Below are 23,257 nucleotides of genomic sequence, written 5' to 3'. Positions count from 1 at the left end.
GAAGCCACGAGAGGCTGCCCAGTGCGCAGTCGTATCACCGTTAAAGGAGTACGGACACGAATTTAAAATATTTTCGGGTCGTTGCTTTAAATGAAAGCAGGGGTGTCGAGGGCCCTAAAACGAGCGTCGTAGTGCTTGGGAATGCATTGAATATATATTTTAATACCGCTACCTTAAAATCGCAATTTCGGTTTCGGTATCGAGGAAGCGGCTTCGTAGAGACGTATCAACACAAGTCTGACGTCACGGGAAGACTGCAACAAGCGACATACTAGTAACAGGTGTCAGTTTGCTGTCAGTCACGCGCGGTTCACGCAAAAAAACGACGAGTGAATTGTCATCCAGAGGCTCTAACAGCGATTTCTGCAATTTAGGCTGCATGCAGGTCGCAGATTTTGCAAACCTTGAGTGCTATTCTGCACATTGTCGATTTCCGCCATGTTGTCAGATTCCGCCAATAGTCAACACTTATTGCCCCAGGGAGCTGCTAGGGCCTCTCCGATTGGCTTAAAATACCGCCATTACGGAATTTCACAATATGGCGGAATTTCACAGTGTCCACAATAGCAACCCCAGTGAACTGTGTTGACTTGTCGTGATAATGCTCATTGCGATGCGGCTGGCTTGCAGATGCTTGGCGATAAAAACATTAAAATCAAAGGAAAAAAAATATACGTGTTGTCTGTCTCTGGTGTGTGGAGACCACTGATAGAGCACACCATTGAAACGAAAATGCCCCCTATGGGATGCCTCAAAATCATGTCAGTACTCCTTTAAGTGTCTTTCGCCGCCGTGCAAGAGTGGCGCTCATCGCAATCTGAACCGCGAAGACAACAGGTACAACACCAACGATTAGCTCGTCCACACTCGCGCAGGACAAAGATAGTGATACGTACATGTGTACGTTGGCAATATAGACAACTGGGCTTGCGCGCACATATTCAAGAAATGATGCTGGTATAGCCGTAGACACGGCTAGCGAACGGACCCGAAATCGCGTGATCGAATCCCGGACGCAGCGGCCGCATTTTCGATGCAGGCGAAAATGTTCAAGGCCCGAGTACTTAGATTTAGGGGCAGGTTAAAGGACTCCAGGTAGCCGAAATTTCCGGAGCCCTCCTCTACGGCGTCCCTCGTAATCAAATTGTGGTTTTCAGACATTAAGACCCAGCAATTACAAAGGCAGGCGAACGAGCCCACGTTTACTAAATCGTACCGTGATGCAAACACTCTGTACTGTGTTGGACGAGCGGGCTTACGTTACGGGTCGATTTTTGCGAGGAAGGGTAAATGAGATGTAAGTGGCGTTAGAAGCATACCACAGAAAAAAAGGCGCTGCTTTCAGACACGGGCACAGTTGCAAAGAGACGAACTATACAAGTTTCATTTGCTCTCTCACTTGTGTCAGGGTCCATATGTCGAAACTTTTTTGTTCCCCTTTTTTCATTGAACCCGTAACAATTCATTCAATGTTCTTTCGCTGTTATCTTTTGAATTTGCTTGCAAACGGACACTTTTGTAGCGCTTAAGTACGATCACAAATCAAGGGAACACATGACGACGGGACAGGCGAATGTCAGTTAGCAAGTACCAACTCGACCAGAAACATGTTGTTCTGCTGCTTGCGGAGGCTACTTGCACGACTGAGATCTCACCACCAGAATTATTTCCTATTTCAATGGCAGAATACGTCCGCCAGCTATACCAGAGCTCTGCATAGCTACTACTTCAGGGTTCTGGTATAGCTGGGTGTCACGTAAGCCCTGCCATGCATCATTCTAACCCATCTCGTGCCTGCGGGCAGCGTTCGCTCATCACTCCTGCTAATAGTCCGCGGCACTCGACAGCGCCTAACGATCCTTGGCACTCATTCCGTTACTCTTATCATGCAGGAAAGAAAAAAAAAACAGGGGGGATCACGCCTTGCGTCCACAAGCCAACCTCCTCTGAAGGTGCTTGCTCCTCGCGTTCGTGTCTAATTGCCCATGCAAGATGCTCCTGTTTCATTTCATTTTTTTGGTGGGCTGATGAACAAAAACGAAAATTGACCAGCGCGCGCGCCTAGCGTCCACCATAGAGTTTCGTAAAATTAACTAGAGGGGACTGTGGCGCTGCGATCGTTCAGCCGCCATGGGAATCATGGGTAGTACACGGATTTGCCTAGTCTTCGTACTTGCGGGCTTCGAACGCACTGGTGGCTTTGTTTATTGCTACATTTTGGTTTTCTTTCGAATAAAAGAATGGATCGTTGTGAACTTCGTCACCAGATTTTAGTTGGTGCGCCTAAAAAGGTTAAAATGGTGAAGTGCAACTGCTGACTTTTGCTAACTTCGTTTTGCGACAAAGCGGATGCAGGGGACGCGGAGCCAAACGGAGCCGAAAGAACGAAGTTTAGACAAGTTTGTGTACTACTCATCACTCCCATGCTGGCTGAAGCGCCATGCGTTGCAACTCCCATAGACACTAGCGCCAGAGTTCCCTCTAGTAAGTATTGTATGAAATTCTGTGGCGTCCAGAAGCCAGCCTCCTCGGACGTCGCTCCCCCCTCGTACTCCAAACGGTGGTCTCCGATCCCAGCATGCTCGATCCTGTTTCACTTTTTTATGGCTAGACTTCAAAATTTTCACGTGACGCTTCCTCCTAGTTTTCTTTGTTTTTGCCTCCATTACTTTTATAGAAAAGGGTCAGTTATCTCTTGAACTTGTCACATGACGCTGCCGAAGTCACGTCGCCCCCCCCCCCCTTAGTCTAAGACGGAACAGAAAACTTCCTTTTGCTGTTAACAACGCTGCTACATTTTGGGTTGGGCCACCGGCGCCGTCGAGGCAACACTATTATAGTAGTGATGAAACGCGTCGCCGCAGCGGTGATCTCGCACCTCTACGGCGCCATGACGAGACGACACCGATTGAAAACTGTGTCTGCGTTGGGAAAATCCTTTGCTTTTGTAAATAGCTTGTAGACAACGGACAGTAAGCTGATGCGCCTGTAATTTTTTAGGTCTTTGACGTCCCCTTTCTTATGGATCAAGATGATGTTGGCATTCTTCCAAAATTCTGGCATCCTCCTCGTCGAGAGACACTTCGTATACAGGGTGGCCAGTTTTTCTAACATAATCTCTCCACCGTCCTTCAACAGGTCTGATGTTATCTGATCCTCACCAGCGGATTTGCCTCTTTGCATTCCCTTTAGGGCTTTCTTTACTTCTCCTGTCAATACTGGTGGGTTGTCAGATTCCTCTGGGCTATTACTGCTTCTTACGTTATCATCCTGTCTGCCTCGGCTTCTGTACAGATCTCTGTAGAACTCTTCCGCTACCTCAACTATTCGATCCCTATTGGTTGTGACCTTGCCTTCCTTGTCCCTTAATGCATACATCTGATTTTTGCCTATGCACAGTTTTGTCTTCATAGCTTTGAGGCTTCTTCCGTTCTTTAGAGCATGCTTAATTCTCTCCATATTATACTTTCTTACGTAGGCTATTTTACGCCTATTGATTAACTTCGAAAGCTCCGCCAGCTCTATATTGTCTGTTGCATTTGAGGCTTTCATGGCTTGACGTTTCTTAATGAGGTTTTCCGTCTCTTGGGATAGCTTATCAGTGTCCTGTCTAACGACTGTACCCCGACTTCCACTGCACACTCCTTAATGATACTAGTCAGATTATCATTCATTGCGTCAACGCTGAGGCCTGTTTCCTCGGCTAAAGCCGCGTACCTATTCTGAAGTGAAACTCTGAATTCCTGTACTTTCCCTCTCAGAGCTAGTTCATTAATCGGCTTCTTGCGTACCAGTTTCTGCCGTTCATTCCTCATGTCTAGTTGAATTCTAGATCTTACCATTCTATGGTCACTGCATCGGATCTTGTTAACTACTTACACATCCTGTACAATGCCCGGGAGGTCACACATTATGAAGTCTATTTCATTTTTAGTTTCGCCATTAGGACTCCTCCACGTCCACTTACGAGTAGCTCGTTTACTGTAGAAGGTATTCAGGATCCGTAAATTATTGCGTTCTGCGAACTCTACTAGTAACTCCCCTCTGGCGCTTCTAGAGCCGATGCCATATTCCCCAAATGCATATCTCCAGCCTGCTTCTTGTCTACCTTTGCATTAAAGTTGCCCATCAGTACAGTTTACTGTGTCTTTACCTTCCTCATTGCCGATTCTACGTCTTCGTAGCAGCGTTCAACCAGTTGATCATCATGGCTGGATGTAGGCGCGTATGCCTGTACCACCTTCATCTTGTACCTCTTATTAAACTTAATTACGATACATATCACCCTCTCATTATTGCTATAGTATTCCTCTATATTGCCAACTATATTTTTATGAATAAGGAACCCCACTCCTAGTTCTCTTCTGTCAGCTAAGCCACGATAGCATAGGACGTGTCCGTTCTTCAGCACTGTATAAGCCTCCTGTGGCCTCCTAACCTCACTGAGTCCTATTACGTCCCATTTAACACCCTCTAATTCCTCGAATAGTACAGCTAGACTGACTCGCCTCACTAGATAAAGTTCGAGCGTTATACGTTGCCACGTTCAGATTCCAATGGCGGCCTCTCCGGACCCAGAGATTCCTGAACCCTCTGCTGCGTCGCAGGTCTGACCGCCGCCTTGGTCAGTTGCTTCACATCCGCTGGGGACTGAGGGCCGAGGGTTAATTGGTGTATTCATGTTGGAGGTGGTGGCCAAGTACTACACAAGGGTGGGCAATCCTGCTCTGGTGAGGGAATGCATTGCTGGCTGTAGTCGCCAGTGAGGCTGCACCCCAGGACTTGTCAGCTTTGCGTTAAGACGCAGGCCCCACTTCTGGTGGTGCCCTTCCATAAATTCCTTTAAGTTTCAGCTTTGCAACCATACTTCCCCCGGAACCCATATACTTTGGTTTCCCAGAAGCTGCCCGCTGATCCTCGCGTCACGTCACGATCACATACCGCCCTAGTTCTGACCGTAAACGACGCCAACCAGCGATCCACCTGAGTTACTCAAATGACTCGGCGGGCTCTCCCGTAGTATTGTACAAAATGTTCTCGTTTCTCGTTAAGGTGGAACTCGACTCTCCCTCTCCCATTCTAGAGTGCATAACAGCATAATCGTTCCCATTTATTAAGACGAAAGCCTTAGATGCCTCATAAAGCGCGAAATTTGACCGGCGGCGCCTTGCATCCTGCGACTTCGGGAACGAGTGTTGCAAAAAAGTCATCATAACGTGATTACGTCGCAATGACGCAACACATCGCCAAGATCTGTGACATTATCATGACGGCACAAAATTTGCCGTGACGTCTCGTCACGTGACGCAAGGTCACAAGATGCCGCCGTCCCATGATATCGTAGTTTGGTCAAAGGGGGGCCGATCGCAGAGGTAGTGCAAAGCCAGTTGAGGTGCCTCCTATCTTTGAGGCAGTGCAAAACCACGCTAGGTGCACAAAGCTTTCGGAGGGTGGCGGGGCAGGAACATTACAGCGCGTCGCGCTGTTAGCGTTTCTTTCCATCCCCTCTGTACGTGCATATGGAAGCAAAATAATATTGTAAGAGACGGTAACCTCCCCCCCCCCCTCCCCCACCTGGCTACACCTACCGCCACGCTCCTCCGAACTAGGGTAAAAGCAAAGGCCGGGCTTCGCTTTTAGACAGGACAAGTAGTTGTGCACCACTTGTCCTGTCCCCTTTTAAATGCGAAGCATTTCTTAGCGAACCTTTGGCAATTTGAGCGTTTCTATCTATCTATCTATCTATCTATCTATCTATCTATCTATCTATCTATCTATCTATCTATCTATCTATCTATCTATCTATCTATCTATCTATCTATCTATCTATCTATCTATCTATCTATCTATCTATCTATCTATCTATCTATCTATCTATCTATCTATCTATCTATCTATCTATCTATCTATCCGCATACGTCAGGGTGCTCTCATGATCGCTGATTTTCAACATAAGAAGACCTCTGAAGACGAGGGCATTTGGAGATGACCTAAAGTGGAGATGACCTAAAGCTCGTGTTGATTTTTTTATTTCGAAATTGGAGACAAGAAGACACAAGAAACTTGAGAAAGTATAGGTGCTACTTTGACATCTTTTCCGTACAGATTACATTTGATCGCGTGTTCACAGACGTGCAGAGAACTGCATACATTTCGCGTTTTTCGCAAGCGCGTCTTGTCGAGACGCGGTCAGCTTGGCTGCAAAACGACGGCGAAACCTAATGGACGCACCTTCACGCTACGCTCAACTGACTCCACAGCGGAACGCGAGGTGCGTTCTACGTTCAACGAGCGGGGCGACGCTAGGCCGCTTAGCTATTACTCTTCCTTTCTTCTCGCGCTCCGCTGATCTCTCCGCTCTTCCGCTGGGCCCGCTGTTCCGCTGAGCCGCTTAGCTATTACTCACTAGTGTTTGGCGAATATGACTGTCGGGTCATGACATGAATATCATGAAAACGCCTTCCTTTAGACACGTGTGGCACATACCCGGTTGCCACGGGCCACGGTGCACGGTTATGCGCCACAGGTGATTGACAGTTTATATCTGCCCAAGAACGACGAGAATAGACATTCGTAATTTAAATGAGAAAGCGTTAAGAAAAGCCAACATCGGCAGCGTTTGACCCGACGAATGGAAAGAATAAAAATTGGGATCCCAGCGGGAATCGAACCTTAGGATTCTGCGTGGCAGTCAGCTATACCACCACAGAGCCACGCTGAGGTCTGGAAACCGGTTTGGAAGAACCGCCTGTGCAGGCGTAATGTCGGGGCGACGTCAATTGTGCTTGTGGTGGTGGCTATCCAAGTTTACAAGGAGGAGATAGAGATAGATAAACCTTTTAATGAAGCTGGAGATGTTTGCCTGGCTGTTCGCCTGACATGCTACTCCAGGTGCTGGGTGACGATTATGATATATACAGTGATAACCACATAACACATACAGTCACACAAGTTTACAAAGTTTGGTTCAGGCTCGTGGCCCGCAAGAAATTCAACAGCGCTTTCGTGGCACGTAGCGCACAGGTGCTGCTTTGCCATGGGCCCAGAACATGTCGCAACTCTAAGCACGATCCCCGTTGAAGATGCAAGGCTGCCTTCAGAGACTGTCTCTCTGATGCATATCGCTTGCATTCACAAAGAACATGATGTAAATCTTCTTGGACGTTGCATTGGACGCACATTGGTGAGTCCGACAGCTTAATCTTGCTCCTGAAGTAGTTGGTGTATGCGACGTTCAGTCTGATGCGGTGCAAGCATGTTTCATCTTGCCTGTTTAGGTCTCGCGGCATATCAAAGTTACACGATGGGTCAATCTTGTAAAGTGGTCCATACTGGTGATTAGCATCTGTCCAGAGGGATCGCTGGAGCCGCCAAGCGTGTGCCGATACGATTGTCGCGGCATCTTTTCTCGAGAAAGGTATCTTGATGATTTCTCTCGAGGCGTCATGTCCAGCTTTGGCAGCGTCATCAGCATGGACGTTGCCTTGTATTCCACAGTGGGCAGGTATCCACTGCAGAGCAATGCGGTGATGGAGGTCACAGGCTTTGTTGCATAGATATTTGATGTCCATGACGAGTTGGTCTTGCGTGCTTGGGGACTTCAGAGACTGCAGCGCCGCTCTTGAGTCGGTGAAGATGACCCAAGACTCAGCTGTCTGATCTACAATGTAATTAAATGCAGCCCGTAGTGCAGCCAGTTCAGTCGCTGTAGATGAAGTGCGGTGACTAAGAGTGGCAGAGATGGTGACATTGGCAGATGGAATCCAGACACCAATTGCAGACGATGTAGGTGTAACAGAGCCATCAGTGTAAATATGACGGTGAGCCCTGTAATTATTTTCCACGTGCTGTAGGGTGAAATATGTTAGCGCTGGTCCGGGTGTACGTCTCTTGTTCTTGAACCCAGGCACAAAAGTGATTATTGACCACGAAGGAATTTTCCACGATGGCTCTGTAGGCATTGATGCGCTTTCATAATGCAGCGGAAGCAAGCTCCGCACCACAAGACTGCTGTCTGAAGCAAGCGGATGACCCGGCATTCTGGTGGCATAACGCAAGTGAACTCGAAGAAACTCCTGCTGCAGAAGCACTGCAGCTGATAGGCGTCTGCTTTCGGCAAGGGTTCCAATACTTGATGTGTTTTTTGGTAGGCCAAGGCACACTCTCAGGGCTTTCGCTTGAGCTCCAGTCAGCGCTTGTATGTTGGTTTGTGAAATGCCATGTAACGCAGGAAGGCTGTATCTTAGAAGACCTTCACAGAGAGCCGTATACATTCGCAGCAGGGCACTTACGGAGCAGCCCCCGGCGTTGCTTGATAACATGCGGAAGATGCTCGCATATGATGCAACTTTTTCCTTTAGTATTCGAACTTGGGGCGTCCATGTCATTAGCCTGTCGATTGTCACTCCCAGAAACTTGTGACTTTGCACATACCGAATGGGAGAATTCGCTACCTTTAACGTATAGCGCGAAACATCACGCCTCGTAAAAGCAACGGCGGCGCATTTTTCTGGTGACATCATTAGACCTCGCCCGAGTAAGAATTTTTCGATTGGAGGAATACATTAACGAAAGTTACAATGATATTCATATGATTGAACTATAAGTTGCACTTAGTTTCGATAATACTGACGTATGTTTCCTAACGTGAGTGCTGACGTTACGTGACACAATAAGTTACCCTTTAAACGCCTGTGTTGTCGACGTGCCTGGTAATCCCGCGATGTGCACACAGCTACTACACTTACAAAAACACGTCTATCCACCTCGTAACGCTTGCCCCAAGGCCATAAAATACAGCATAGAAGTACTCGCTGACTTCTTCGCATGAAACCGATTCCCACAACGCGTGGGATCTGCCAAATTTTCTTCGTTAGTTTTTTGTGCATTTTGCTAAGCGCAACGACCTCAGAATGCCGTACCAACTTGCCCAAGTTAAAGCTTTGCTGTTCGCTTTTAGGACAGAATCTCGGTCGCAGTGGTGGTTTTATTTTCTTTTTAAAATATCATCGAGAAAAGAATGCCACGCCCCAAGCCCCAGCATATAGAAGTGTTTACCAGAAGAAAATGAGAAAACAAACTAAGGGTCTGTAAGCATCGCAGGCACGAAAACATATTTATTTCACGTGGAAGAAAGTAAAGTGATGGTTGTCATTCTGACTAGCGAAAGGAATTTAAATTAAGTAGAAAAGGATGAGCAGCGACCTTGGAGATGAAACTCTGGCAGAGACAAATATCTTTTTGATACCTTTGGCGAACCCGGCATCGTTAACAATTAAAATAAAGGAATCCATGTTTTTTTAACACGAAAGTGTTTTATGCCGAGGTCCGCCAAGATTTTCATGACGCATTTCACTCACGGAAATACGTCAGCAAAATGAACGCCATCAAATAGCAAATAGTAGCTTTGTCACTTAATTTCTTCGCCAAATTTATACCGAAATTGAACAGAAGCGGTATTATGAGTGAAACTCTTATTACTGAACAATAAATAATGCAATTTGGGATAAGGAAGACATTAGAAATAAGAGCACAGCTTTTCCCTGTTGCTTTCTTTTCAAGCCACAAATGAGCTGCAAACAAAAGAATGAATTATAATCAATTTGGTGCGTCATGCATATAGTTTATGTAGAATGGCTCTGGCCACATACAGAGTAATTTTGGAACATTCCAGCCAACAGGTCAGTGTGAACATTAAACATTGAAGCAGTTTTCCCTTAAAATCGCAAATTGATTGATTAGTAGAGGTTACATAATACCAATCCAGATTCAAATGGTCAAATATGGTTAAGATTAACAGTCCAGCCTCATTTTCTCGTGGATCTCTGTTTTTGTCAATTTCACACGGCAACACGCGCTGGGCATCATAATTAGAAACTTGCGCGTAGCATCAGTATAGATGGCGGGCAGTGTGGGCAGCGTGCTAGTCACACGTTTGCCAACATGCATGCGACTTCGCCACTTCGCACTTGCAGGCGTTCCGTGCGTTGCGTTGGGGTGCCTCGGTGCGCACCAGTCTGCTGGTGGGGGAGGACCCGTACGCGCATCGGCTGATATGACAGAACAGCTTTGGAAATGACGTGTTTGATCAGCAAATAAACTGAAAATGGCTACTTAATGCGCCAAAACAGAAGTTAAAAGATGCCAGAAAAAAAATAGCCATGGCGCCAGCCTGAAATTTCTGTGGCGACACGGTGCCGTAAAGTAGTCAATTTGGTGCATAGGTGCCACAAACGGCAACCCTGACTAAAAGATGTGATAGGGGCCAAACGACACTTAGAACAGGGCTTTTTTTCGTGTTTTCTTTGTTAAAGCAATACGCGCATGTTTCGAAGAGCTTCATATTTGAAGCCTTTATTTAACAAAAAAGATGATAAATTAATGAGCTTACCTTCTCTTTTGTTGAATGTGAGACCCTGCAGATGCCAGGTCACGTGGTCCAGACGTAGCGTGGCCCTGTCAGCTGTGAAAAGAACGGATGACGTCAGATGTAGCTTTACTTCGATACTACACTTACGAGTGGATGGGCTGGTGCCTACTTGGCAAGGTTCAATCTATGCGGTGTGTTAATTTTAATTCCCTTGGTAATTACGATTACATCTCAAGGAAAAACGAAAAACAATAGGGGAATCTTGGGCTGTGTGCCGTACAACGCTCCTATTATAACTGCATAATGAAGGCGCAAGTTCACAAGAAAGGTCTTAGGCTAGCATTATCCGTAGGACAAAATGTCAGCCAATCCTGGCGCCGAGCATATCATTAGAGAAGGCGATAATCCAATGGCGTTTTCACTCACATTTTGTACGAACACAAGCCCCCGCCCCTTTCCACTGCTCCAATCTTGACAATGTTTTTAAAATCGACTGCGTTAAGCGATCGCTTGTAGACGTGTGATGGACAGGCGAACATGTGTCCTGACAGCGTTTTCTTCCCTCTTCTTTGGTTTGATCCCTTCATCCCTTCCCCCAGTGTAGGGTAGCAAACCAGACGCGCGTCTGGTTGACCTCCCTCCCTCTCATTCCTCTCCTTCGTCCTCCTTCTGCAATCTTCTTCAGTGTTCCGGCTCTTGAGGGAGATTAAAATTCGTGACTGCGGCACGCTAGCTGAGGCGAGCTTGAGCCCCGGGACTTGGAGGGACCTCATCGAGGCCTATAAAATGATGCGGCACTCAATGACGAATTTCGTGTTAGGGATTCGAAATTGACTGCCACACATGAATTGGCCGAGCGGCGGATTACACGAAGGGATCAGCTTACGAACTCCGAAGTACCGGTAATCAGGGGGATTAATCGGGCAGTGCATTTAGACCACCAAAAGTCATTAAGACCTCGTTCTGGAACAAACTTTACTAAGCTACCAAGCCTGACTCCCCGAAATCCCGGACTGGTCGCGCGATTGTAGGAGCGTATACTTTCCTCGCGTAAGGTTCAAAGAAAAACAAATATATTTTTATATACCCTACAAAGACGATGGAGGGGCGGAGCTCGGAACGTGTGGATGTGCTTCGTCGTGACTTCAGAGTGCCCATAAAAGCCGGGTACGCCCGCTAGGGCCAGCGTCCCAGCGTACGGGCACGGCAGCCCGAGAAGCTAAGTGCAGGCCCGTACATAAGGTGTCCTTGCTTTCGGGAGTACCGTGTAATTGGCACGAAGCGCGGCCTCTCCCCCGCACGCACCGTACAGTCGCAGTCCCGATACAAACGCGTCACCGAGGAACTGGGCAAACGAGCGCAGGGCCTCGAGGCACGTCGCGACGCCCTCCATAAAGCCGGATTAGAGCAGCCAAACATTCCCGGCGTTTCTGCGGCTCCACAGAGTCCCACGCCGTAATCCCTTGCCGTACGTGCGTGTGTGAGTCATGCTGCGTGTACGTAGCTCTCTGTGAGACATAAACGTTTCTCGATCCCCGGCTCGTGCATGTTTAGGGAGCCAGGGAACCGGTTGGCTCGCCCCGAGTTTGCCTCCGGCTGTGGAAGTGGGTACGGGTTTGTTTGTTTTCTCTTATTCAGAACAAATTCGCTAAGTTTTCTTTTTGTTTTTCTTTTTTTAAGTCGACGCATTATAAGACCTTGAAGTTCCAGAAGTGTACAAGGTGCGCTCCTTTGGGGAGTTGAAGCCGCGTCCTGAGATTACCAAACGCAGCTGCCCTGAAGAAACGAGATTTTCTTGAAAGTCACTCGTGTTGGCCTTCTCGAGACTCGTGGGCGCTGTCTGCGATTACTTCGCAGAGCTCCATCTCTTAACTGAAAATTCCTTGGAAGTTGATAGGCAAGCGAAGTTTCGAAGGGACGTATCGGTACTCCTTCTTTTGTTTTGTTTTGTTTTGTAGCTAGTACATTTCGGGGTCAGATATTCCTATATTCCTTTAGATAAAGGCTTACGTGACCGCATGAATGTATCACAATTCCTGCTGATATCGTATGACATAATAATCTCTATGGTGTATATCCATAAAACAAGCAACAATTTAAATTCCTAAAAAGAAGTTCAGCGTTCGCACGCGGCTTAGTTTAAATGGAGGGCGGCGGGTGCTTTGATAATACTTTTAGAGGATATGAAATACTTCAATAAACGCTGTAGAGAAGCATTGGTACGCTGTAATGGGTCGACCTCTCGAGCGCCTTGTAGTGGGTGGTCCTCTTCGCCTCTTCTCGGAGAGTACGCCCCTCGTGCTCGTGAGAGTCTGCGAGTCTGCGCTCTGTCGTGACTGTCGTCGCTGTGCATCGTCGCCGTCAATCCCGCCGTCAATAAACGCCTTTACAAATTGGTGGAGAGTGCTGTACCGTCACAACTTCCGTCTCCATTCGATGCCCCTGGAGCTTCGATTCCGTAGCGTGCCACCTACCATGTCGCAAGACGCCGCTCAGCAAACGCCGCCTCCTGCACCGACCGCTCGTCCTGGTGTCCCCCGAATCCGCGACCTTCGTGTCTTCACCGGCGCGGATGGCACCGACGTGGAGGACTGGCTCGCGATTTATGAACGGGTGAGTGTCCCCAATAAATGGGACGAAGCAGGAAAGCTGAGCAACTTGGTTTTCTGCCTCGCGGGTAAGGCAGGCATGTGGTACAACAACCATGCATCCGATTGCCCGACGTGGTCTGATTTCAAGACCGCCATCGTCGACGTGTTCGGCCGCCCTGCCGTTCGTAAGCTGCAAGCCGAACAGCGTTTACGTGAACGAGCTCAGCAGGCAGGTGAATCCTTCACGAGCTACACTGAAGACATTCTTGACTTGTGCAAGAAAGCCGAGGAGCGGCGCCGGCAGCGCTTGATGACCCGTCGACCGCCATCACGCGATGCCGATATCGCGGGCCTGTCGGCCATTTCTGACCACTCCACCTTGCTCGCCGAAATCAAGTCGTTCGTGCGCGAGGAAATTGCCCGCCAGGTCTCTCTACTGGCTTTCGCTCCACCGCAGCATGTTGGCCAGCCGCCAACTACACTTCTGCCTCCCCTCCGCCGAGCGATTCAACAAGAAATCGCGGAGATCATTCCTGAATACCACCAGCCGCCTCCAATGCCTGCGCCACTAAGCTACGCGCAAGCTGTAGCCAGGCCGCCCCAAGCGATTCCTGTGGCTGGCCAAGTTACGCCGAAGTCTTCGTCAGACCCCAGGCCTTCGACGCGGCTGTGCAGCCTACATACGTCGACGTCATCCTCAGTCCCCGACTGCTGCCCACAATGCACTCATATCAGCAGCCGCCTCGTCCATCCCGTTCTGCGACATGGATGGGACCCGCGAGCCGATGGCACACTTCCGACAACCGCCCCATCTGCTTTGCGTGCAATCGCGTGCAGCCGCCTCGGGACGCATGAACCCTCACCAGCCCATCAAGTCGCCCTTATTATGACCAAGCGCTGCCTATGTCACCGACGTCCCGCCCCGCCTCATCTACCCGCCGTTCACCGTCCCCACGACGTTGCTCACTGTCGCCGATGCGGCCACGTCCGGTCTCAGGCGACCAGGAAAACTAGTCGTTGCAGTCCACGAGGCAAGGGCTGCGACGCTATCGCACTGCGAAAGCCCTCAGCGAAGACCATCGAACGTGATAGACGTGTTTGTGGACGGTGTTCGCGCATCTGCCCTTATCGGCACTGGAGCCGCCATATCCGTTATGGACGCCAAATTTAGCCGATTACTGCGAAAAGTGACGACGCCACTTTCCGGGCTCTCCCTCCGTACAGCCAGCGCCCAAAGTATTCACCCTACAGCGGTGTGCACAGCCCGCGTCATGATTAAGGATGCTCTATGCGCCGTCGAATTGATTATAATTCCGCCTGCTCTCACGACGTCGTCATAGTATGGGAGTTTCTCTGACGCCACGACGCCATAATTCGTTGCGCACCAGCCGAAACAGAACTCTCACCATTCCCAGATTTGACGCCAGCGGACAGTCCATCGACTGCGACCAAGGTACTCGTCAAAGACGACACCAAGGTGCCTGCAAACTCATCAACGGCGGTGTAAGTCTAATGCGCCAGTCTCTCTGACACCGTTACACTCCTCTCGCCATCTGACCGTGCTTGCACGAGGAAAAGCTTGCTGGTGCCTTTCGCGACCATGCAAGTCACTCAGGGCAGCACCTCTATTTTTGTTATCAATCCATCCCCGTACAGTGTCACGTTGGTGCAAGGGGAATGTGTCGGCAGCGTGGAACCCCTCGAAGACGCACAAGTTATGGACGAACCAGATGAAATGCACTGCCAAAGTTCCAGTACGCTCGGTGCTGTTTCCATGTCTGGTTCATCACCCGCTGATGTATTTGGGTCCTCCATTGCTGACAACCTTACTCCAGTCCAGCGTTCACAGCTCCTGGGCCTGTTGGAAGAATTTCGCTCTTCTTTAGATGTTGCTCAAACTTCTCTCGGCCGCACGTCCGCCGTTACGCATCGCATCGACACTGGCGCCCAGCCGCCACTACGGCAACGTCCATATCGCATATCTCCCACAGAACGCCGTGTAATCAACGAGCGAAGTCGACGACATGCTTCGACGCGACGTAATTCGACCCTCTAACAGCGCCTGGTGTTCTTGTTGCGAAGAAGGACGGTTCTGTGTGGACTACCGACGACTCAACAAGATCACTCGTAAGGACGTGTGTCCACTACAGCGAATAGACGACGCGATTGACAGCCTGCAAGGAGCAGAATTCTTTTCATCTCTCGATTAGCGCTCAGGGTACTGGGAAGTACCTATTTGCTGATGACGCTCGACCGAAGACCGCTTTGTCATGCCCGACGGCTTGTACGAATTCAACGCCATGCCGTTTGAACTGTGTAACGCGCCCGCCACCTATGAGCGCATGATGGATACCGTTCTGCGCAACCTGAAATGGCACACATGCTTTTGCTACCTCGACGACGTCGTCGTTTTCGCTCCGGACTTCTCTACGCATCTTCAACGCCTACGGCATGTTTTGACGCGTTTGAGCGACGCCGGTCTGCAACTGAATCTTAAGAAGTGCCGATTTGCAGCACGGCAGCTGACAATCCTCGGCTACGTCGTGTCCGAGGACGGAATTCTCCCCGTTCCAGCCAAGCTTCGGGCAGTGACCGAGTTGCCCAAACCTACGTCCGCAAAGAACTGCGCAGCTTCGTAGGACCGTGTTCCTACTTTCGACGCTTCATTCGAAATTTCGCGACTATCATATCGCCACTGACGAAGCTCCTCGGAAGTAATGGGCCACTCAATTCGTGATCGTCAGAGTGCGACGACGCTTTCGCAAAGCTCCGTCGTTTGTTGACGCCGCCTCCCATACTACGCCACTACGACCCTACGGCCCCTACAGAGGTACACACAGACGCCAGCGGTGTTGGCCATGGCGCTGTCCTTGCGCAGCGCAAACCAGGGTTCCCTGAATATGTCGTGGCATATGCAAGTCGTACGCTTACCAAAGCCGAGACCAATTACACTGTCACCGAAAAGGAATGCCTGGCGATCATCTGGGCCCTTATGAAGTTCCGCCCTTATTTGTATGGTCGCCCATTTGATGTCACCACCGACCATCATGCACTATGCTGGTGGTCATCACTGAAAGATCCATCAGGCCGCCTCACCCGCTGGGCACTTCGCCTACAGGACTACGATATCCGCGTGCTGTACCGCAACGGACGCCAGCATGCTGACGCCGACGCACTCTCGCGCCCCCCCCCCCCCCCTGCCTGACGACAATACCTACAGCTCAATGTCTCACAATGCCGTTCCTTCCATCGGCATTCACACCATCGCTACCGAACAGCGCAAGGATCAATGGATCGCTTCACTGATAGACTTCGTCACTGATCAAAATGCAACACCATCCACTCTGGCGTTTCGTCGTCAAGCCCACCATTTCGCCATTCGCGACGACCTCCTTCACCGACGCAATTACATCGCCGACGGCCGCCAGTGGCTACTAGTAATACCCCGCAGTCTGCGTTCTGACATATGCGAATCGTTCCACGCTGATCCGCAGTGTGCACACTCTGGGGTATCGCAAACATGCCATCGAATTCGCCAATGGTACTTTAGGCGAGGGATGTACCGCTACGTGCAGAAGTTCGTTCGCTCCTACATCGAATGTCAGCGCCGTAAGACTTCAAAGCACCAGTCACCAGCAGGTCTGCAACCTTTACCTTGCCCTGACCGGTCGTTTGGGCGCGTTGGAATCTACTTGTATGGGCCACTTCCTTTGACGTCGGCTGGTAACCGCTGGGCCATCGTCGCTGTAGACCACCTTACGCGATACGCCGAAATTGCCGCCCTCCCAGCGGCTTTAGCGCGCGATGTGGCCTCTTTCCTGCTCCACCGTTTCATGCTGCGCCACGGTCCACCCCAGGAGCTGCTCAGTGATCGAGGCCGTGTCTTCTTGTCGGAAGTCGTCGAAGCCATCCTCACAGAGTGCAACGTCGTCCATTGCAAAACTACTGCTCACCACCCACAGACGAATGGGCTCACCGAGCGCTTTAACCGAACGCTCGGCGACATGCTCTCGATGTACGTCGCCGCCGATCACACAAATTGGGATGCCATTCTGCCTTTCGTCACCTACGCCTACAATACCGCCCCTCAAAGCACCACTCGTTTCTCACCCTTTTTCTTATTGTACGGCAGGCACCCGTCGCACACAATCGACACAACCCTTCCATACAAGCCGGATCGATCAGAGTGTGCGCCCATTTCTGCCACAGCCAGACTTGCTGAGGAGTGTCGCGAGCTTGCCAAGACATTTACTACGCATGACTAAGAGCGGCAGAAGAGCATTCGCGGTGACACCAACACTTCTCCGCCCACGTTCCTCCCTGGAGCGCTCGTATGGCTCTCCGTCCCTGCCACTGCAACCGGCCTGTCTTCCAAACTACTCCCAAATACGAAGGCCCCTACCATGTCGTCGAATGCACATCCCCGGTCAACTACCTGATTGGACCCATTGAACCATCTTCGGACATGCGCCGTCGCGGGCGTGACATTGTCAACGTGGAGCGCCTCAAGCCCTACTATGACCCGCTCATAGTGACCAGCTGTTAGGTCGCCAGGTGGCTCCCTTTTCGCACCCGGGGTAATTATAGAGAAGCATTGGTACGCTGTAATGGGTCAACCTCTCGAGCGCCTTCTAGTGGGTTGCCCTCTTCGCCTCTTCTCGGAGAGCACGCCCCTCGTGCTCGTGCTCGTAAGAGTCTGCGAGTCTGCGCTCCGTCGTGACTGTCGTCGCTGTGCATAGTCGCCGTCAATCCCGCCGTCAATAAACGCCTTTACAAAGCAAACTTTCCACCTTCTTTCCTAATTCAACCCTCCTATCTTCATTTCCTCCATCTCTCCCTTCCTCCCTAAAGAGTACGCAGGCGTTGTGCCCCTCGAGGTGGGAGATGGCAGCTTGCTCTTTCTGCTTATCTCTGTGTCCTGGTGTGTTTCTGTACTCCGATCAAATAATCATAATAGCTTCCCACTTCTTTAAAAAAATATGTATGGCTAAAAATAGAAATAAGTGGTGAGAGTCGCGACCACACATTTCCGTACGAAGCTCGAGTGGGCCGGTGTGAATAGACACAGAATTAACAAGCAACGAACGATGGTCCCGTGCCGACCGAACGAAGCCAGAGCTTAGAATAACAGAGAGCTGAGCTAGTTGGTAAGTATTCATTCTAAAAAGACAGGGCGTGCAAACACGGACACAAGAAAGAAGTCAGGATACCACAAACGCCGACTAACAACTGAAGAGACGCACAACGGCTGAAAAGAAAGAAGGCACGAAAACTTATCTGCGCATGCCCATGCAACAGGCGAACCTACTAATCCGGCACGCGTGGCGGTCTACGTGGAAGATAACTGTTAAGGCATTTGATTTCATCTTTATGCAAGTTAATCGACGGTTGGCTCACGCATGCGCTACCACTATTCTCGATATGCCATGCTTCAATCATCAGGCGCGTTTCTTCATTTCTATGACGGTTCAACACTGTGCATTCATCGAATTTCGGCGTGCACTTACAATCTCGACAATGTAAAGATAGATTAGAAGGTGAGCCTCCTGTTAGCGATCTCTTATGTTCCAACAATCTCTGGTTAATGCATCGGCTCGTTTGTCCTACGTAGAAGCGACCGCAGCTGAAAGGGACCTTATACACTACACTCGTACGGTTTTCACCGATAAATGTGGTGTTTCTACCGGGGCATTTCTAGAACTCCTTTCCATGTATTTAAAGTCGACGCTTGTAGGTTGGAAGGAAGGCGTTTATGTGCAGAAATCAGGGATATGTATTGGTTCTAAGGTTGCTCCGGTTCTTAGTGATTTATACCTTAGCAAGATTGACAATCTTTTGGAAGGCGCCTTAGGTAATTCGGTTATTAAGGTTTTTCGTTATGTGGACGATTACTTGATCTTTTGTAGTGGTGAGGACTTTGAAAAGGTGGTAACTTCCGTGAGCGAAAAATTTGAATTAAATGGAGGTGGGCTGAGCTTTACTAAGGAGGTGCCTCAGAATGATAGAATACAATTTCTGGACATTTCCTTGACGTTCCAGAAGAACCACGTGTGCTGGCAGTATTCTCCTAGATCTTCGAAACCGCTGCTAAATTTTTCGTCGAAGCACTCGAAGGTTGTAAAAAACGGCATCGCCATGTCTTGCCTTAAATCAGCCCTCACCAAGTCGTGTGAGCACAAACTGAGTGATAGCTTTAACGCGCAGGTTACGCGTCTTTTAGATGTAGGGTATCCTCGTGATGCAGTGGCCACGGTTGCTGAACGTCTAAAGAAGTCTATTGTGTTAAGTCCAAGCATGGTTGCAGAAAGCGATAGGAAGAAACGTGTCGTAGGTATACCGTACATTCATTGCGTATCTCACAGGCTTAAGAAAGTAGGAAGTAGATACGGCGTTAATGTTGTTTTCACGGCGGCCAATAAGCTAGGTAAGATTTGTGCCGCTGTGCAGAGGAAGAATTAGCTAGTAAAAGACAAGAAGCGGACCGATATTTGTTTCGTAAAACACACGAACAAATTCACTGATTGCCGTACGAGTGTGGTGTATAAGGTCCCTTTCAGCTGCGGTCGCTTCTACGTAGGACAAACGAGCCGATGCATTAACCAGAGATTGTTGGAACATAAGAGATCGCTAACAGGAGGCTCACCTTCTAATCTATCTTTACATTGTCGAGATTGTAAGTGCACGCCGAAATTCGATGAATGCACAGTGTTGTACCGTCATAGAAATGAAGAAACGCGCCTGATGATTGAAGCATGGCATATCGAGAATAGTGGTAGCGCATGCGTGAGCCAAGCGTCGATTAACTTGCATAAAGATGAAATCAAATGCCTTAACAGTTATCTTCCACGTAGACCGCCACGCGTGCCGGATTAGTAGGTTCGCCTGTTGCATGGGCATGCGCAGATAAGTTTTCGTGCCTTCTTTCTTTTCAGCCGTTGTGCGTCTCTTCAGTTGTTAGTCGGCGTTTGTGGTGTCCTGACTTCTTTCTTGTGTCCGTGTTTGCACGCCCTGTCTTTTTAGAATGAAGCCAGAGCTGCTACGCATCACCAGCACGCAGTTTTCTGCGTAATAGATTTCGGGGCAGCGCACGGCTGCGTAAGCACCCGACGTGCCGATGTTTTCTTTTTGTGTATGTGTATGTATATGTGTATGTGTATGTGCAAGTGAATGGCGGACGTGCTTCAGATCGCGTAGTAATGGGCCGACGTCCGTTAAAAGCGAGCGGCGAGGAAACACACTGAGTGCTTAGGTTGCGGTGGGGTTGTATAGGTGAGCCGGCAGTGATTAATGATTGAGTTGCGGGAACGAGCGAAATCGGCCATTAGAGCTCGGCGTGAGCCTCCCCCTCGCGCGAGCAGTGGTGAGGCGTGTTGATCAATGAACGAGGACGTAAAGAACTGAGAACCTCGTAAAATCACCCACACGCACAAACACAGACGCACACAAGCATACGGTAAAAAAAAACGTAACCTACAACGTTTACATACGTAGCGGATTGCTGGCTGCCAGTGTATAGATGTAGGAAAAATGAAAAAAAAAAAAACGACGGAGATAGGAACAAATTGAACAAAATAGGGACGTCTTTAAACGCTGTCATCCACACTGAAACATTCTGTATAGAACTCATATAATTCCGTATGTTTCTGTAAAATTCTTACAGAGATTTACGGCTAATATATGGAAAATATATGAAGTCCGTAAGGAAACGTATCGAATTACTGGAATGTCGTGCGGAACGTTTCAGTAGGGACGCATGAAAAATCTACATGATACAACACCTTGCTAACACGGCATAATAACATGAACATGATATAATCATCATCATCATCATGATCAGCCTGTCTACGCCCACTGCAGGGCAAATGCCTCTTCCATGTTCCGCCAATCAACCCGGTCCTGTGCTTTCTGCTGCCACGTTATACCTACAAACTTCTTAATCTCATCTACCCACCTAATTTTCTGTCTCCCTCTCACGCGTTTGCCATCTCTTGGAATCCAGTCAGTTAGCCTTAATGACCACCGGTTATCCTGCCGACGTGCTACGTGCCCGGCCATATCCATTTCTTCTTCTTGATTTCCACTATGATATCCTTAACCCCCGCTTGTTCCCTGACCCATTCTGCTCTCTTCCTGTATCTTAAGGTTACACCTATCATTTTCCTTTCCATCGCTCGCTGCGTCGTCCTCAATTTAAGTTGAACCATCTTTGTAAGTCTCCATGTTTCTGCTCCGTAGGTAAGTACCGGTAAGATGCAGCTATTATATACATAGGCGTGCGCACAGGGGGGGCAGGGGGGGCGGCCGCCCCCCCTAATCACCTAACAGGGGGGCGCAAAATCTGCCCCATACATTGACTTAGTAGGGGGGGGCGCTGTGATGAACCTTCGCCCCCCCTGATGGGGAACCCTGCGCACGCCCATGGTTATATACCTTCCTCTTGATGGATAGTGGTAGACCACCATTCTTGATTTGATGAATCCCACGTGAATCCCCTCACGTTTGATTTGATGAATTCTCCCACATGAATACATGATATAATAGACTTCCGTTAAAAGCAAATGTGTGATTTAACTGGTGTACACGGACATGTTATACAGGGTGGGATGGCTGCAATATGAACTTGATTAGCAATGCATGTGTGTTGGCTACAGTATCAATTTTGTGCGTACATGCATACATACATACATGCGTGCATGCATGCGTGCATGCATGCATGCATGCATGCATCCATACATACATAATGCATACATACTAAACTGCGTGTCTGTCCTTGCGCTTTATTCCTGTAATTCGAACTTCCTGTCATCCCCGTTTTGCTTGATGATTGCCACGTTTTTGTTACCTTCAGCTTTCGTGTCATTCACGTGCCTTTGCCATGCTCTTAACCTTCTGTTCGAATCTCGCCTACTACCATTTAAAAGCCGTGCGCTTAAGAGTCATACATTCCTACTGACTTCAAAAATTCTCCGCGATAAATATCAACCGTGGCCACTGCTGTACCCTTGCTGCTGCCAACGATCGTTTGATCACGAAAAGAATTCAGGGCAGCACGCAAAATTAGAAAAAAAAGACAAAAAAAAAACCGCTGACTTCTCGACGTGCTTCGCATTACGCAAGCATGTAACACCCTGCAGTTTGTGTTGTGCTCTGCATTTCATGTCACCGCTATTCACAGACATCCGGTCTCTTATATAGCATAGATTCTTCTTAGCGTAGCTGTATAATTTTTCACATTTGGAGCGTGGACTATATTATTATCTATCGACTAGAGTCGTTCTTGCTAGCAGTACTGTCGCGCTCCGTCTCTGTTCTCTCAGCTCGCAACACTGATTACATCCGTACTAAAAGGCCATTTACATTCTTAAGTCCGAGTGTCTTTCTACATTCTTAAGTCCGAGGTGAACGGTCATTATTGGACGCGTAGCGTCTCCTCCACCTATACCTCCGTTCCCATGCTCCCACAAAGGAAGCTCGCATTGTTGTAGGCACTCCTCAGTAAGTGCCGGTTCCGTTTGCCGGCCAAGTCTTTTTTTCCGGGCCGAGCGCAGGCACGCACATTATAGGCGTGACGTATGGAGCGACTCGAGGTCAAGGGCACGTGTCCCGAGCGACACGCTCTGTTTGCGACCGGCAGTACGCGTCTTTCGTTGCGCTTGCCATGGCAACCACCAGCTCAAACAATACATAAGGACGGCTATCACGCAAACAGGAGAGAAAAAAAATCTGTAAAAATAGAAATGAAACAAGAGAAATGGTTGGAGGAGTCACAGTGTGGAACAGTAAGCTCCCCGGGGTCAAATCCTGCTGACGTTGTCACTGTTTTCTGGAACAGTGTGGTTGCGTGAAAGGTTCTCGCGGCCAAAACTAATGGATAGCTGCAGGCGATTCGCACAGGTGCACCTGTGTCTTTCTACTGAATCTCATCTTCGTGTCAGTGGTTCTCAGGCACGTATGTTCAACGCCGTGTTTGACACCCTTCGCACGCCAAGGCATTCGTGCGTGTGCGCTTCTAGTGATGAAGCCGACAAGTGAAACTGGCGAGTTGATAACCAATATGATACCCAATACAAAAGTGTCATCAAAATTTGGAAGTGTGTGCGTACGTGGTTCTTTCCAGAATTATACTACATGTCTAGAACAAGAGGCAAACGCAGAGGGGAGCTGCTGAGGTATCCGCTGGCCTTAGGGGGGGGGGGGTAACCCCATCCCTCCTCCCTGTCTTTGACGCCTCTGAGTGTACCGTATTTGATTTCGCGTATTGCGTAGTTGAATCAATTCTCCGGATTTCACTATAGTA

The 23,257-nt window shown here is 49.1% G+C and overlaps 1 protein-coding gene across 5 annotated transcripts in view; it reads right to left on the bottom strand.

The window, feature by feature from the left end:
* The window catches only part of LOC119401974 (uncharacterized), a 244,290-nt gene that overhangs the window by 152,090 nt on the left and 68,943 nt on the right, over positions 1-23,257 (bottom strand). For 4 of the 5 annotated variants that reach the window (XM_037669003.2, XM_037669005.1, XM_049418465.1 and 1 more), the window contains exon 2: positions 10,391-10,462. The gene's annotated coding sequence lies outside the window, so the exon portion shown is untranslated. The remainder of the gene's footprint in view (positions 1-10,390; positions 10,463-23,257) is intronic. The other variant, XM_037669004.1, reaches the window with a different exon arrangement.

This window comes from Rhipicephalus sanguineus, chromosome 8 (genome assembly GCF_013339695.2).
Source record: "Rhipicephalus sanguineus isolate Rsan-2018 chromosome 8, BIME_Rsan_1.4, whole genome shotgun sequence".
NCBI classification, from domain to species: domain Eukaryota; kingdom Metazoa; phylum Arthropoda; class Arachnida; order Ixodida; family Ixodidae; genus Rhipicephalus; species Rhipicephalus sanguineus.
This window is presented reverse-complemented; position numbering and strand designations above follow the sequence as displayed.